At 50.3% G+C, this 14,130-nt stretch overlaps 15 non-coding genes and 1 pseudogene across 15 annotated transcripts; all 16 read left to right on the top strand.

Moving 5' to 3' along the window:
• Positions 1 to 58: 58 nt before the first annotated feature.
• On the top strand, positions 59 to 175 carry LOC116369928 (U5 spliceosomal RNA). The gene has a single exon (XR_004208669.1). It is a non-coding gene; the product is annotated as a U5 spliceosomal RNA (small nuclear RNA).
• Positions 176 to 434: 259 nt separating this feature from the next.
• Positions 435 to 625, top strand: LOC116369938 (U2 spliceosomal RNA). Its single transcript, XR_004208679.1, has one exon. It is a non-coding gene; the product is annotated as a U2 spliceosomal RNA (small nuclear RNA).
• Positions 626 to 1,168: 543 nt separating this feature from the next.
• LOC116369929 (U5 spliceosomal RNA) lies at positions 1,169 to 1,285 on the top strand. The gene has a single exon (XR_004208670.1). It is a non-coding gene; the product is annotated as a U5 spliceosomal RNA (small nuclear RNA).
• A 259-nt stretch (positions 1,286 to 1,544) lies between these two features.
• On the top strand, positions 1,545 to 1,735 carry LOC116369939 (U2 spliceosomal RNA). Its single transcript, XR_004208680.1, has one exon. It is a non-coding gene; the product is annotated as a U2 spliceosomal RNA (small nuclear RNA).
• A 535-nt stretch (positions 1,736 to 2,270) lies between these two features.
• Positions 2,271 to 2,387, top strand: LOC116369931 (U5 spliceosomal RNA). The gene has a single exon (XR_004208672.1). It is a non-coding gene; the product is annotated as a U5 spliceosomal RNA (small nuclear RNA).
• Positions 2,388 to 2,646: 259 nt separating this feature from the next.
• On the top strand, positions 2,647 to 2,837 carry LOC116369908 (U2 spliceosomal RNA). Its single transcript, XR_004208652.1, has one exon. It is a non-coding gene; the product is annotated as a U2 spliceosomal RNA (small nuclear RNA).
• Positions 2,838 to 3,376: 539 nt separating this feature from the next.
• On the top strand, positions 3,377 to 3,493 carry LOC116369932 (U5 spliceosomal RNA). Its single transcript, XR_004208673.1, has one exon. It is a non-coding gene; the product is annotated as a U5 spliceosomal RNA (small nuclear RNA).
• A 263-nt stretch (positions 3,494 to 3,756) lies between these two features.
• On the top strand, positions 3,757 to 3,947 carry LOC116369909 (U2 spliceosomal RNA). The gene has a single exon (XR_004208653.1). It is a non-coding gene; the product is annotated as a U2 spliceosomal RNA (small nuclear RNA).
• Positions 3,948 to 4,485: 538 nt separating this feature from the next.
• Positions 4,486 to 4,602, top strand: LOC116369933 (U5 spliceosomal RNA). The gene has a single exon (XR_004208674.1). It is a non-coding gene; the product is annotated as a U5 spliceosomal RNA (small nuclear RNA).
• A 263-nt stretch (positions 4,603 to 4,865) lies between these two features.
• LOC116369911 (U2 spliceosomal RNA) lies at positions 4,866 to 5,056 on the top strand. Its single transcript, XR_004208654.1, has one exon. It is a non-coding gene; the product is annotated as a U2 spliceosomal RNA (small nuclear RNA).
• Positions 5,057 to 5,591: 535 nt separating this feature from the next.
• Positions 5,592 to 5,708, top strand: LOC116369934 (U5 spliceosomal RNA). Its single transcript, XR_004208675.1, has one exon. It is a non-coding gene; the product is annotated as a U5 spliceosomal RNA (small nuclear RNA).
• A 259-nt stretch (positions 5,709 to 5,967) lies between these two features.
• Positions 5,968 to 6,158, top strand: LOC116369912 (U2 spliceosomal RNA). The gene has a single exon (XR_004208655.1). It is a non-coding gene; the product is annotated as a U2 spliceosomal RNA (small nuclear RNA).
• Positions 6,159 to 6,697: 539 nt separating this feature from the next.
• Positions 6,698 to 6,814, top strand: LOC116369935 (U5 spliceosomal RNA). The gene has a single exon (XR_004208676.1). It is a non-coding gene; the product is annotated as a U5 spliceosomal RNA (small nuclear RNA).
• A 263-nt stretch (positions 6,815 to 7,077) lies between these two features.
• On the top strand, positions 7,078 to 7,268 carry LOC116369913 (U2 spliceosomal RNA). The gene has a single exon (XR_004208656.1). It is a non-coding gene; the product is annotated as a U2 spliceosomal RNA (small nuclear RNA).
• Positions 7,269 to 7,803: 535 nt separating this feature from the next.
• On the top strand, positions 7,804 to 7,921 carry LOC116369936 (U5 spliceosomal RNA). The gene has a single exon (XR_004208677.1). It is a non-coding gene; the product is annotated as a U5 spliceosomal RNA (small nuclear RNA).
• A 5,803-nt stretch (positions 7,922 to 13,724) lies between these two features.
• Positions 13,725 to 13,902, top strand: LOC116369918 (uncharacterized; annotated as a pseudogene).
• Positions 13,903 to 14,130: the final 228 nt, after the last annotated feature.

A 14,130-nucleotide genomic window follows, 5' to 3' on the forward strand; every position in this document is an offset into this window, starting at 1 on the left:
GGGACCCGGCCTACAGTGCACAGAGTGTGTCTCGGGCCCCCGACCTCTGACTTCCATATGACTCTGGTTTCTCTTCATTACGCACAAGCCTTTCGCCTTTTACTAAAGACTTCCGTGGAGAGGAACACTTATGAGTTCAATGTATTTTTGGAGTGGCTTTGCTTCTTGCAGAGCCCGGTATCTTGTTTCAAGAGAAATTGACATAGATGAGCCAGGATAGTGACTTAAAGACGCATTAGCGACTTTTTACAAAAAACACCTGTCTGTCTGTCTGTCTGTCTGTCTGTCTGTCTGTCTGTCTGTCTGTCTGTCTGTCTGTAGCCGGGGAAACGGTGGGTGGCTGGGATTGGAGGAGCCGGCTCTTGCCAACCCACCCGCTGAGGTCTGCCGAGACCCCCGGGGGCCCGGCGGTTGCAGGGTTCCATTTGTGGGTTATCGCTTCTCGGCCTTTTGGCTCAGATCAAGTGTAGTATCTGTTCTTATCAGTTTAATATCTGATACGTCCCCCATAGGGGGACTACATATTAAATGGATTTTTCGAACAGGGAGTCGGAAATGGGGCTTGCTCCGTCCGCTCCACGCATCGACCCGGTATTGCAGTACCTCCGGGAACGGTGCAACACTTTTCTCCCGTTGTCAAGGAAAAATACTCATTCACAAAGCTATGTAAACAGCTAGCTTAGCTTAGCTTAGCTTAGCTTAGCTTAGCTTAGCTTAGCTTAGCTAGCAGAAGAAGAGAAGGAAAGAAACATTCAAACTGAAAAAAGGGCGAAGCGCCTTTCAATGGGGTCCCCCGTTTCCCGCCATTTTACTTAAAAAAAAAAAAAAAAAAAAAAAAAAAAAAATTGGGCCAGGATTGTGTGTGTGTGTGTGTGTGTGTGTGTGTGTGTGTGTGTCTCTCTCTGTGTGTGTGTGTGTGTCTCTCTCTCTGTGTGTGTGTGTGTGTGTGTGTCTCTCTGTCTGTGTCTCTCTCTCTCTCTCTCTCTCTCTCTCTCTCTCTCTCTCTCTCTCTCTCTCTCTCTCTCTGTGTCTCTTGTGTCTCTGTGTCTGTGACCTTCTTTTCATCCACAGCCCTCAAACTTGGAAGAGTGGGTTCCGGGAGCACCCGCGGGGACCCGGCCTACAGTGCACAGAGTGTGTCTCGGGCCCCCGACCTCTGACTTCCATATGACTCTGGTTTCTCTTCATTACGCACAAGCCTTTCGCCTTTTACTAAAGACTTCCGTGGAGAGGAACACTTATGAGTTCAATGTATTTTTGGAGTGGCTTTGCTTCTTGCAGAGCCCGGTATCTTGTTTCAAGAGAAATTGACATAGATGAGCCAGGATAGTGACTTAAAGACGCATTAGCGACTTTTTACAAAAAACACCTGTCTGTCTGTCTGTCTGTCTGTCTGTCTGTCTGTCTGTCTGTCTGTCTGTCTGTCTGTAGCCGGGGAAACGGTGGGTGGCTGGGATTGGAGGAGCCGGCTCTTGCCAACCCACCCGCTGAGGTCTGCCGAGACCCCCGGGGGCCCGGCGGTTGCAGGGTTCCATTTGTGGGTTATCGCTTCTCGGCCTTTTGGCTCAGATCAAGTGTAGTATCTGTTCTTATCAGTTTAATATCTGATACGTCCCCCATAGGGGGACTACATATTAAATGGATTTTTCGAACAGGGAGTCGGAAATGGGGCTTGCTCCGTCCGCTCCACGCATCGACCCGGTATTGCAGTACCTCCGGGAACGGTGCAACACTTTTCTCCCGTTGTCAAGGAAAAATACTCATTCACAAAGCTATGTAAACAGCTAGCTTAGCTTAGCTTAGCTTAGCTTAGCTTAGCTTAGCTTAGCTTAGCTAGCAGAAGAAGAGAAGGAAAGAAACATTCAAACTGAAAAAAGGGCGAAGCGCCTTTCAATGGGGTCCCCCGTTTCCCGCCATTTTACTTAAAAAAAAAAAAAAAAAAAAAAAAAAAAAAATTGGGCCAGGATTGTGTGTGTGTGTGTGTGTGTGTGTGTGTGTGTGTCTCTCTCTGTGTGTGTGTGTGTGTCTCTCTCTCTGTGTGTGTGTGTGTGTGTGTCTCTCTGTCTGTGTCTCTCTCTCTCTCTCTCTCTCTCTCTCTCTCTCTCTCTCTCTCTCTCTCTCTCTCTCTGTGTCTCTTGTGTCTCTGTGTCTGTGACCTTCTTTTCATCCACAGCCCTCAAACTTGGAAGAGTGGGTTCCGGGAGCACCCGCGGGGACCCGGCCTACAGTGCACAGAGTGTGTCTCGGGCCCCCGACCTCTGACTTCCATATGACTCTGGTTTCTCTTCATTACGCACAAGCCTTTCGCCTTTTACTAAAGACTTCCGTGGAGAGGAACACTTATGAGTTCAATGTATTTTTGGAGTGGCTTTGCTTCTTGCAGAGCCCGGTATCTTGTTTCAAGAGAAATTGACATAGATGAGCCAGGATAGTGACTTAAAGACGCATTAGCGACTTTTTACAAAAAACACCTGTCTGTCTGTCTGTCTGTCTGTCTGTCTGTCTGTCTGTCTGTCTGTCTGTCTGTCTGTAGCCGGGGAAACGGTGGGTGGCTGGGATTGGAGGAGCCGGCTCTTGCCAACCCACCCGCTGAGGTCTGCCGAGACCCCCGGGGGCCCGGCGGTTGCAGGGTTCCATTTGTGGGTTATCGCTTCTCGGCCTTTTGGCTCAGATCAAGTGTAGTATCTGTTCTTATCAGTTTAATATCTGATACGTCCCCCATAGGGGGACTACATATTAAATGGATTTTTCGAACAGGGAGTCGGAAATGGGGCTTGCTCCGTCCGCTCCACGCATCGACCCGGTATTGCAGTACCTCCGGGAACGGTGCAACACTTTTCTCCCGTTGTCAAGGAAAAATACTCATTCACAAAGCTATGTAAACAGCTAGCTTAGCTTAGCTTAGCTTAGCTTAGCTTAGCTTAGCTTAGCTTAGCTAGCAGAAGAAGAGAAGGAAAGAAACATTCAAACTGAAAAAAGGGCGAAGCGCCTTTCAATGGGGTCCCCCGTTTCCCGCCATTTTACTTAAAAAAAAAAAAAAAAAAAAAAAAAAAAAAATTGGGCCAGGATTGTGTGTGTGTGTGTGTGTGTGTGTGTGTGTGTGTGTGTCTCTCTCTGTGTGTGTGTGTGTGTCTCTCTCTCTGTGTGTGTGTGTGTGTGTGTCTCTCTGTCTGTGTCTCTCTCTCTCTCTCTCTCTCTCTCTCTCTCTCTCTCTCTCTCTCTCTCTCTCTCTCTGTGTCTCTTGTGTCTCTGTGTCTGTGACCTTCTTTTCATCCACAGCCCTCAAACTTGGAAGAGTGGGTTCCGGGAGCACCCGCGGGGACCCGGCCTACAGTGCACAGAGTGTGTCTCGGGCCCCCGACCTCTGACTTCCATATGACTCTGGTTTCTCTTCATTACGCACAAGCCTTTCGCCTTTTACTAAAGACTTCCGTGGAGAGGAACACTTATGAGTTCAATGTATTTTTGGAGTGGCTTTGCTTCTTGCAGAGCCCGGTATCTTGTTTCAAGAGAAATTGACATAGATGAGCCAGGATAGTGACTTAAAGACGCATTAGCGACTTTTTACAAAAAACACCTGTCTGTCTGTCTGTCTGTCTGTCTGTCTGTCTGTCTGTCTGTCTGTCTGTCTGTCTGTCTGTAGCCGGGGAAACGGTGGGTGGCTGGGATTGGAGGAGCCGGCTCTTGCCAACCCACCCGCTGAGGTCTGCCGAGACCCCCGGGGGCCCGGCGGTTGCAGGGTTCCATTTGTGGGTTATCGCTTCTCGGCCTTTTGGCTCAGATCAAGTGTAGTATCTGTTCTTATCAGTTTAATATCTGATACGTCCCCCATAGGGGGACTACATATTAAATGGATTTTTCGAACAGGGAGTCGGAAATGGGGCTTGCTCCGTCCGCTCCACGCATCGACCCGGTATTGCAGTACCTCCGGGAACGGTGCAACACTTTTCTCCCGTTGTCAAGGAAAAATACTCATTCACAAAGCTATGTAAACAGCTAGCTTAGCTTAGCTTAGCTTAGCTTAGCTTAGCTTAGCTTAGCTTAGCTAGCAGAAGAAGAGAAGGAAAGAAACATTCAAACTGAAAAAAGGGCGAAGCGCCTTTCAATGGGGTCCCCCGTTTCCCGCCATTTTACTTAAAAAAAAAAAAAAAAAAAAAAAAAAAAAATTGGGCCAGGATTGTGTGTGTGTGTGTGTGTGTGTGTGTGTGTGTGTCTCTCTCTGTGTGTGTGTGTGTGTCTCTCTCTCTGTGTGTGTGTGTGTGTGTGTGTCTCTCTGTCTGTGTCTCTCTCTCTCTCTCTCTCTCTCTCTCTCTCTCTCTCTCTCTCTCTCTCTCTCTCTCTCTGTGTCTCTTGTGTCTCTGTGTCTGTGACCTTCTTTTCATCCACAGCCCTCAAACTTGGAAGAGTGGGTTCCGGGAGCACCCGCGGGGACCCGGCCTACAGTGCACAGAGTGTGTCTCGGGCCCCCGACCTCTGACTTCCATATGACTCTGGTTTCTCTTCATTACGCACAAGCCTTTCGCCTTTTACTAAAGACTTCCGTGGAGAGGAACACTTATGAGTTCAATGTATTTTTGGAGTGGCTTTGCTTCTTGCAGAGCCCGGTATCTTGTTTCAAGAGAAATTGACATAGATGAGCCAGGATAGTGACTTAAAGACGCATTAGCGACTTTTTACAAAAAACACCTGTCTGTCTGTCTGTCTGTCTGTCTGTCTGTCTGTCTGTCTGTCTGTCTGTCTGTCTGTCTGTAGCCGGGGAAACGGTGGGTGGCTGGGATTGGAGGAGCCGGCTCTTGCCAACCCACCCGCTGAGGTCTGCCGAGACCCCCGGGGGCCCGGCGGTTGCAGGGTTCCATTTGTGGGTTATCGCTTCTCGGCCTTTTGGCTCAGATCAAGTGTAGTATCTGTTCTTATCAGTTTAATATCTGATACGTCCCCCATAGGGGGACTACATATTAAATGGATTTTTCGAACAGGGAGTCGGAAATGGGGCTTGCTCCGTCCGCTCCACGCATCGACCCGGTATTGCAGTACCTCCGGGAACGGTGCAACACTTTTCTCCCGTTGTCAAGGAAAAATACTCATTCACAAAGCTATGTAAACAGCTAGCTTAGCTTAGCTTAGCTTAGCTTAGCTTAGCTTAGCTTAGCTTAGCTAGCAGAAGAAGAGAAGGAAAGAAACATTCAAACTGAAAAAAGGGCGAAGCGCCTTTCAATGGGGTCCCCCGTTTCCCGCCATTTTACTTAAAAAAAAAAAAAAAAAAAAAAAAAAAAAAATTGGGCCAGGATTGTGTGTGTGTGTGTGTGTGTGTGTGTGTGTGTGTGTCTCTCTCTGTGTGTGTGTGTGTGTCTCTCTCTCTGTGTGTGTGTGTGTGTGTGTGTCTCTCTGTCTGTGTCTCTCTCTCTCTCTCTCTCTCTCTCTCTCTCTCTCTCTCTCTCTCTCTCTCTCTGTGTCTCTTGTGTCTCTGTGTCTGTGACCTTCTTTTCATCCACAGCCCTCAAACTTGGAAGAGTGGGTTCCGGGAGCACCCGCGGGGACCCGGCCTACAGTGCACAGAGTGTGTCTCGGGCCCCCGACCTCTGACTTCCATATGACTCTGGTTTCTCTTCATTACGCACAAGCCTTTCGCCTTTTACTAAAGACTTCCGTGGAGAGGAACACTTATGAGTTCAATGTATTTTTGGAGTGGCTTTGCTTCTTGCAGAGCCCGGTATCTTGTTTCAAGAGAAATTGACATAGATGAGCCAGGATAGTGACTTAAAGACGCATTAGCGACTTTTTACAAAAAACACCTGTCTGTCTGTCTGTCTGTCTGTCTGTCTGTCTGTCTGTCTGTCTGTCTGTCTGTCTGTAGCCGGGGAAACGGTGGGTGGCTGGGATTGGAGGAGCCGGCTCTTGCCAACCCACCCGCTGAGGTCTGCCGAGACCCCCGGGGGCCCGGCGGTTGCAGGGTTCCATTTGTGGGTTATCGCTTCTCGGCCTTTTGGCTCAGATCAAGTGTAGTATCTGTTCTTATCAGTTTAATATCTGATACGTCCCCCATAGGGGGACTACATATTAAATGGATTTTTCGAACAGGGAGTCGGAAATGGGGCTTGCTCCGTCCGCTCCACGCATCGACCCGGTATTGCAGTACCTCCGGGAACGGTGCAACACTTTTCTCCCGTTGTCAAGGAAAAATACTCATTCACAAAGCTATGTAAACAGCTAGCTTAGCTTAGCTTAGCTTAGCTTAGCTTAGCTTAGCTTAGCTTAGCTAGCAGAAGAAGAGAAGGAAAGAAACATTCAAACTGAAAAAAGGGCGAAGCGCCTTTCAATGGGGTCCCCCGTTTCCCGCCATTTTACTTAAAAAAAAAAAAAAAAAAAAAAAAAAAAAAATTGGGCCAGGATTGTGTGTGTGTGTGTGTGTGTGTGTGTGTGTGTGTGTCTCTCTCTGTGTGTGTGTGTGTGTCTCTCTCTCTGTGTGTGTGTGTGTGTGTGTGTCTCTCTGTCTGTGTCTCTCTCTCTCTCTCTCTCTCTCTCTCTCTCTCTCTCTCTCTCTCTCTCTCTCTCTCTGTGTCTCTTGTGTCTCTGTGTCTGTGACCTTCTTTTCATCCACAGCCCTCAAACTTGGAAGAGTGGGTTCCGGGAGCACCCGCGGGGACCCGGCCTACAGTGCACAGAGTGTGTCTCGGGCCCCCGACCTCTGACTTCCATATGACTCTGGTTTCTCTTCATTACGCACAAGCCTTTCGCCTTTTACTAAAGACTTCCGTGGAGAGGAACACTTATGAGTTCAATGTATTTTTGGAGTGGCTTTGCTTCTTGCAGAGCCCGGTATCTTGTTTCAAGAGAAATTGACATAGATGAGCCAGGATAGTGACTTAAAGACGCATTAGCGACTTTTTACAAAAAACACCTGTCTGTCTGTCTGTCTGTCTGTCTGTCTGTCTGTCTGTCTGTCTGTCTGTCTGTCTGTCTGTAGCCGGGGAAACGGTGGGTGGCTGGGATTGGAGGAGCCGGCTCTTGCCAACCCACCCGCTGAGGTCTGCCGAGACCCCCGGGGGCCCGGCGGTTGCAGGGTTCCATTTGTGGGTTATCGCTTCTCGGCCTTTTGGCTCAGATCAAGTGTAGTATCTGTTCTTATCAGTTTAATATCTGATACGTCCCCCATAGGGGGACTACATATTAAATGGATTTTTCGAACAGGGAGTCGGAAATGGGGCTTGCTCCGTCCGCTCCACGCATCGACCCGGTATTGCAGTACCTCCGGGAACGGTGCAACACTTTTCTCCCGTTGTCAAGGAAAAATACTCATTCACAAAGCTATGTAAACAGCTAGCTTAGCTTAGCTTAGCTTAGCTTAGCTTAGCTTAGCTTAGCTTAGCTAGCAGAAGAAGAGAAGGAAAGAAACATTCAAACTGAAAAAAGGGCGAAGCGCCTTTCAATGGGGTCCCCCGTTTCCCGCCATTTTACTTAAAAAAAAAAAAAAAAAAAAAAAAAAAAAAATTGGGCCAGGATTGTGTGTGTGTGTGTGTGTGTGTGTGTGTGTGTGGTCTCTCTCTGTGTGTGTGTGTGTGTCTCTCTCTCTGTGTGTGTGTGTGTGTGTGTGTCTCTCTGTCTGTGTCTCTCTCTCTCTCTCTCTCTCTCTTCTCTCTCTCTCTCTCTCTCTCTCTCTCTCTCTGTGTCTCTTGTGTCTCTGTGTCTGTGACCTTCTTTTCATCCACAGCCCTCAACTTGGAAGAGTGGGTTCCGGGAGCACCCGCGGGACCCGGCCTACAGTGCACAGAGTGTGTCTCGGGCCCCCGGCCTCTGACTTCCATATGACTCTGGTTTCTCTTCATACGCACAAGCCTTTCGCCTTTTACTAAAGACTTCCGTGGAGGAGGAACACTTATGAGTTCAATGTATTTTTGGAGTGGCTTTGCTTCTTGCAGAGGCCCGGTATCTTGTTTCAAGAGAAATTGACATAGATGAGCCAGGATAGTGACTTAAAGACGCATTAGCGACTTTTTACAAAAACACCTGTCTGTCTGTCTGTCTGTCTGTCTGTCTGTCTGTCTGTCTGTCTGTCTGTCTGTCTGTAGCCGGGGGAAACGGTGGGTGGCTGGGATTGGAGGAGCCGGCTCTTGCCAACCCACCCGCTTGAGGTCTGCCGAGGACCCCCGGGGGCCCGGCGGTTGCAGGGTTCCATTTGTGGGTTATCGCTTCTCGGCCTTTTGGCTAAGATCAAGCTTGACACCGAGGTGTCCCACAGCTCGCTTAGCCAGAAGGTCGTCCCAGGAGAGCGGTACAAACTTTTTGAAGTTTTTGACTCTTAAATTTTTTGGGGGATTTTCTTCTTCAATTTGTGGGAAGAAAGAAAGATTTGGTGGAGAAGATTTTTTTCCAATCTTATGGCAGAGATGGAGCATACTACGGGGAAAAAACCAATTCCTGTCATTGGGCTTGCTAATACAGTACGGTTTACGTGGAAGGATAAGGTAGGACTGAACCTTTTGGGCGGGAAACCTTTGGAAGGACCATCCTGATTGGGATTCTCAAGTTGACAGTAAAGATGTTTTCTGCCTTCAAGGGAATTCATTAGAAGGTGCTTTTGATTGTCGCGTACATACAGAAGAAAAACATGATGAGGTGCTGCGGAGGGCCAAGAGCGGTGGGAGCCGAGAGGCCCAATGTGCAACTACGTGGTGACCAGCTTGGCTAGAAGTAACTACAGGATAGTTACTGTTAACATGTTACAACCCTATGTCAAGGATGAGGAAGTGAGGGGCCTTTCTGGGGAGATACATGAATAGTGTCTCCTCAGCAAGGCCCCTCAAAGATTCGCTGGGCTTTTGGAACGGAGGAGAGGATTCCAGGCCCTCCTTAGAGAAGACCCTAAAGGACTGGGTGGATACCTTCATCCCCCAGCTATGTTCTCCCTGGGGCTGACAGGGGAACATTGTACTATGCGCGTCCAGCCCCCATTCTGCAGGCGCTGTATGGCCTATGGGACACATCCTGGCCTCGTGCAGCAACAGAAAGTGCAGATTCTGTGGATCTGGCGAGCACGAGGCCAAGGACTGTGACGAGCCGAAGGCCTGCCACGGGTGTGGATCCACTCAGCACCTGTGGCGCGATTGCCCGGCTCGTCAGCCGGTCATACGCGTCTTGCAGTTGGAGGGGGAGCAGGGAGCGGGGGATGGGGGAAGAAGAGGAGGGGAAGGAGGGCCAGTCCAGGCGACGGTATAAAAAGAAAGAAGAGGAGAAGACAGCAGGGAGAGAAAATATAGAAGAAGAAGAACGAAGAGGGAGAAAGGAAGAAAACAACAGTGGAGGGAGTCGTGTGGGGAGGGGGTGCCTGTGGCAGGACCTGTGGGAGGGGGGTGCCGGGGGCAGGACCTGTGGGTGGGGTGCCTGCGGCTGGACCTGTGGGTGGGGGGGGGGTGCTGTTGGCAGGGAGGGTTGCTGGGGCAGGACCTGTGGGAGGGGTGCCTGTGGCGGCTGTGGGGGGGGGTGGCCTGTGGAAGGACCTGTGGGGGGGGGGGTGCCTGGGGCAGGACCGTGGGAGCGGGGAGCGGGGGGAGAAGGGGTACGGGAGTGGGGGACAGTATGTCCGATTTTCTGGTGGAGGAAATGAGGGAGGAAATGGTGGAGGAGCTAGCGGGGAAGAGGGGGTAGTGTCTCCCCGCTACCTCCTACACCAAAAAAAGATAAAAAAGAAAACGGAAGATGAAGGGGGGGCTCGGGAGGAGATAGAGAGGGGGAGGGGGTGTAGAGGGGGAGGCTAAGAGATTAGCTGGGGGGGAGGGGTAGGACATTTGGTTCTCCCTGTTTGCCTCAACCCCCTCAAATTTAGAGGAGTGTGGCGCCGGTTAGGGGTCTGTGGGCTGTTTGTCGGAAAGGGTCTCAACTCCCTGTTTGAGGGAGATGGGATCCCCAGACACTCAGCCCGACGGCATACAGGGAGGGTGGGGTTGCGAGGGGTGGGTGGTGAGGGAACCCAGGATGCAGGGCAATAGGCCTAACACACTGCCTGCATCCTTGGGTTGGGAGAGATGGAGGAGTACGGGGGGGCGTCAGGAGGAGATGAGGGCGTCCCTGCCGGTTGGAGATGGACCCAGGGGAAGCATCGGTGAGGTCGTCCTGTTTTTTCTTTGGGTTTTTTGGGGTAATTGTAAATAATTATTAAATAAATATGTCTGTTTCGTTTCTTAGTTTTAAATGTTAGAGGGTTGAGGGATTGTGTTAAAAGGAGGGCGGCTTTTTGTTATTTAGAGGGGTGGGCTTTGATTTCTGTTTTTTACAGGAGGTTCACCTGAGGGATGGTGGGGATGTGGCTAGATTTAGGAGGAGTGGGATAAGGGGAAATCTTTTTGGGGCATAGGAGGAGTGCACTCAACAGGAGTAGGAATATTGTGTGGTAATAGAGAGATTAAGGTAGAGAGCACATTTGTTGTAATGCAGGGTAGAGTATTGGGGATAGATGTAGTGTATAGAGAAGCTAGGTATAGGTTAATTGGGGTATATGGGCCACAGGTGGCGGCAGACAGAAGGGAGATGGTGGACTGTCTGGCGCCCCTGTGTGTCACAAATAGGCACTTGGTGATAGGAGGGGACTTTTAATATAGATTTAGGGGTAGGTGGTGATAGTAGTGCAGGCGCAATCACCGGGCTAATGGCTTGCCATTGGTCTGGTTGATGGTGGCCTGCATACTACTCCGGTAATGTCGGTCCTACATGGCGCAACTCCAGGGGGTTGCGCGGAGGCTCGACTACATTTTTATATCCAGGTCTTTGGGCCAGTTGTCTGGGCGCCTGTTGCCTGTGTTCTTCACGGATCACGACGGGTGTTCCTGCAGGTGGGGTCGCCAGTCTGCCTCTTCGGTAGGGGGTACTGGAAGTAGATCGGGGTATACTGGAGGAGCAGGCTTTCGTTGACGCATTTTTTTGTTTCTTTCGAAGGCTTGACGGCCTCCGGTCTATGTGCGAGGGGGGTGTTAGAGTGGTGGGATTTAGTTGAAGGTGAGAATTAGGGCTTTTATAATAGGATATTGTAAAAGGAAAAAAAGGGAGGAAAGGAGGAAGGGGGGGATCGTATCCAAAGGTTAGTTGAACTTGAGTACGAGGCAGGCAACCTCGGCGGGTCAATTGGACTGGGAGAGATTCGCAGCCCTAAAGGCGCAGCTCAGGGAGTTGCAGGAGCAGAAGGCTCGAGCTTTTCTGGAGCGTGCGCATAGTGGCTTTCTAGAACATAATGAGACTTGTTCCGCTATGTTCTTTAAGTCGGTTAGGGCCAGGCAGAGTAGGAAGGTAATGTATGGGCGTTAGGGAAGAAAACGGTTAGTGTAGTAAGTAAACCAGAGGAAATGGTCAGGGTGGCAACTGATCATTTCCGAAGTTTATTTAAGGAAAGGGAAATAGATGTAGAGCAGGGAAACGTGTTTTTAGAACACTTGTCCCGGCGGTTGCCGGAGGACATTAGAGACGTGATGGAGGCCCAGATCTCACTAGAAGAGGTTGAGAGCGCTCTTAGGAGGATGGGAAAAGGGAAGGTGCCTGGGATGGATGGACTGCCGGCTGAGTTTTACCTCAAGTTTTGGGGTATACTTGGGCCAGTGGTCCTCGAAGTCTTGAAGGCCATCCTTGAGACGGGGGTCCCGGGGGGTTCAATGGCTGTTGGTGTGCTGTCACTTCTTTATAAGAAGGGGGAAGCAACTGACCTTGGCAACTGGCGGCCGTTGACCATGCTGTGCGTAGATTACAAGCTACTTGCAAAGGTCTTAGCGGATCGGTTGCGCACAGCCCTTCCCTACGTCGTTCACGAGGATCAGACGTGTGGGGTTGAGGGCCGCTCTATTCGATGGAACCTACAGTTGATTAGGGACTCCATCGCCTGGGTTGAAGATAGAGGGCTGCCTTTAATGGTAGCAGCGCTAGATCAGGCGAAAGCCTTTGATCGCGTGAATAGATCTTTTCTATTCAGGGTGTTAGGTAGATTAGGATTTGGGGAGAAGTACATAGGATGGATCCGTGCATTATATGTCGGAAGCGGGGTGCCGAGCAAGTGTAAATAGTCACTTAGGTGACGTTTTTGACCTCTCGTCTGGGGTCAGGCAGGGATGCCACTCTCGGCTCTCCTCTTCGTTCTGTACATGGAGCCTCTGGGGGCTGCCATTAGGGCAGACACAGGGGGTGGAGGGTTTGTTGATCCCTGGAAGCGGTGGGCTGCGTGTTAAGATGACGCAGTACGCCGACGACACTTCCTTGCTGCTATGCAAGGACTCGTGCTTGACAAGGTCCCTTGCCATCATTGGGGATTTCACCCGAGCGTCGGGGCGGTTCTGAATCATGCAAAGTCTTCCGTTAAGTTTTTCGGAAGATGGCGCGGTAGGACGGATGTGCCCGGGGGTTATCTCTCTGTGAGGGGCCCTGAGGATCCTCGGGGTCCATTTTGAGACCTCCGGCTCAGCGACGCTGAACTGGAACATGAGTATCGCAGTTGTTCAGAGGAAGCTAGCAATGTGGAAGGCTAGGTCTTTGTCTTTTATAGGTAAGGTCCTGGTCCTAAAGGTGGATGTATTGCCATCTCTTTTGTACTTGGCGTACATCTACCCATTGCCGGCTTGTCTGAGAAGGTATCTAGTGAGGCACGTGTTTCAGTTCATGTGGGGTGGCAGGTACGAGTGGGTCGCCAAGGGTGCGCATGCTCTGTCCCATCGGGGAGGGAGGTAGGGGCGGTACCACATCTCCCCCTCAAGCTGGACGCAATTTTTGTTTCTTTTTTGTTGACGGAGCTTGCTCAGCCAGTCATACACCCGTCCGGTTACCTCCTGCGGTGTTCTTCTCGTATCAGGCGAGAAGCGTAATGGTGTGGTCTAACGCGGGGTCCTCGGGCGGAAACAGCTGCCGTGGCACTTGGCCATGCGGCCCAAGTGGCTGCGTGCGCACCCGAGGTTGAAGTTGCCCGAGTAGGTTTAGATCACAGGCACCTGTACGAGGAGGTCAGGCAGGCAGGGAGTCCTGCGCCTGTAGCGGGCATCTCGTCAGTGGTCTGGGAGGGAGTGCAGGCGCGGGGCCTGGACAACAGGCTCAAGGACCTGAATTGGTTGAGCCTCCATAAGTGCTTGCCGGTACGTGCATTATGTACCGGCATAGTTTGTCGCGATCCTCCACCTGTCCAAGATCTGCTTGTGGCAGGGAGGAGACTGTGCGCCATGCCTTCTGGGACTGTGCCTTTGCCGGACTAGTCTGGGCTAGGGCACGGGTGTTGCTAGGTATGGTTAGGAGCGATTTTTTGCTGACTTGGGCTAGGTTAGAGCGAGGCGTAGGGAGAGCGAGGGGACGGAAAGGGACAGGTTTCTGCTCTGGCTTCTCATGAGTCTCTTAAAAGGGGGCTGTGGGAAGCCAGGCAGAATTTAGTTAAGACAGGGAGAGATTGGGGGGTGGAAGGGATAGTGAGGAGGGTGGAAGGTGATGTGAGGGGGAGGATGAGAGGGAGGAGATAAAGTGGGGGCAGCATGCGGCACGGGAGAGGTGGAAGGGGGGATTAGGGCTGGGAGTGTTAGAGTGAGGTTTGTAAGGGGATAGATTAGGGAAGGGAAGATAGGGAAGGGTTAGGTGTTGGTTAGGTATGACGGGAGGGACGATGCTCCCCTGAGGTGTTTTTTGTTTTGGTGTATTTTGTAAATATTTTGAATTAAGAATGAATGAGAATAGAATTATGATTTTGTAAAAGAATGAATGGTATTGATGGTAAATAAATTATTTTTTGTAAAAAAAAAAAAAATCTGTTCTTATCAGTTTAATATCTGATACGTCCCCCATAGGGGGACTACATATTAAATGGATTTTTCGAACAGGGAGTCGGAAATGGGGCTTGCTCCGTCCGCTCCACGCATCGACCCGGTATTGCAGTACTCCGGGAACGGTGCAACACTTTTCTCCCGTTGTCAAGGAAAAATACTCATTCACAAAGCTATGTAAACAGCTAGCTTAGCTTAGCTTAGCTTAGCTTAGCTTAGCTTAGCTTAGCTTAGCTAGCAGAAGAAGAGAAGGAAAGAAACATTCAAACTGAAAAAAGGGCGAAGCGCCTTTCAATGGGGTCCCCCGTTTCCCGCCATTTTACTTAAAAAAAAAAAAAAAAAAAAAAAAAAAAAAAAAATGGGC

The sequence above is a fragment of the Oncorhynchus kisutch genome, unplaced genomic scaffold, assembly GCF_002021735.2.
Source record: "Oncorhynchus kisutch isolate 150728-3 unplaced genomic scaffold, Okis_V2 scaffold2335, whole genome shotgun sequence".
NCBI lineage: Eukaryota > Metazoa > Chordata > Actinopteri > Salmoniformes > Salmonidae > Oncorhynchus > Oncorhynchus kisutch.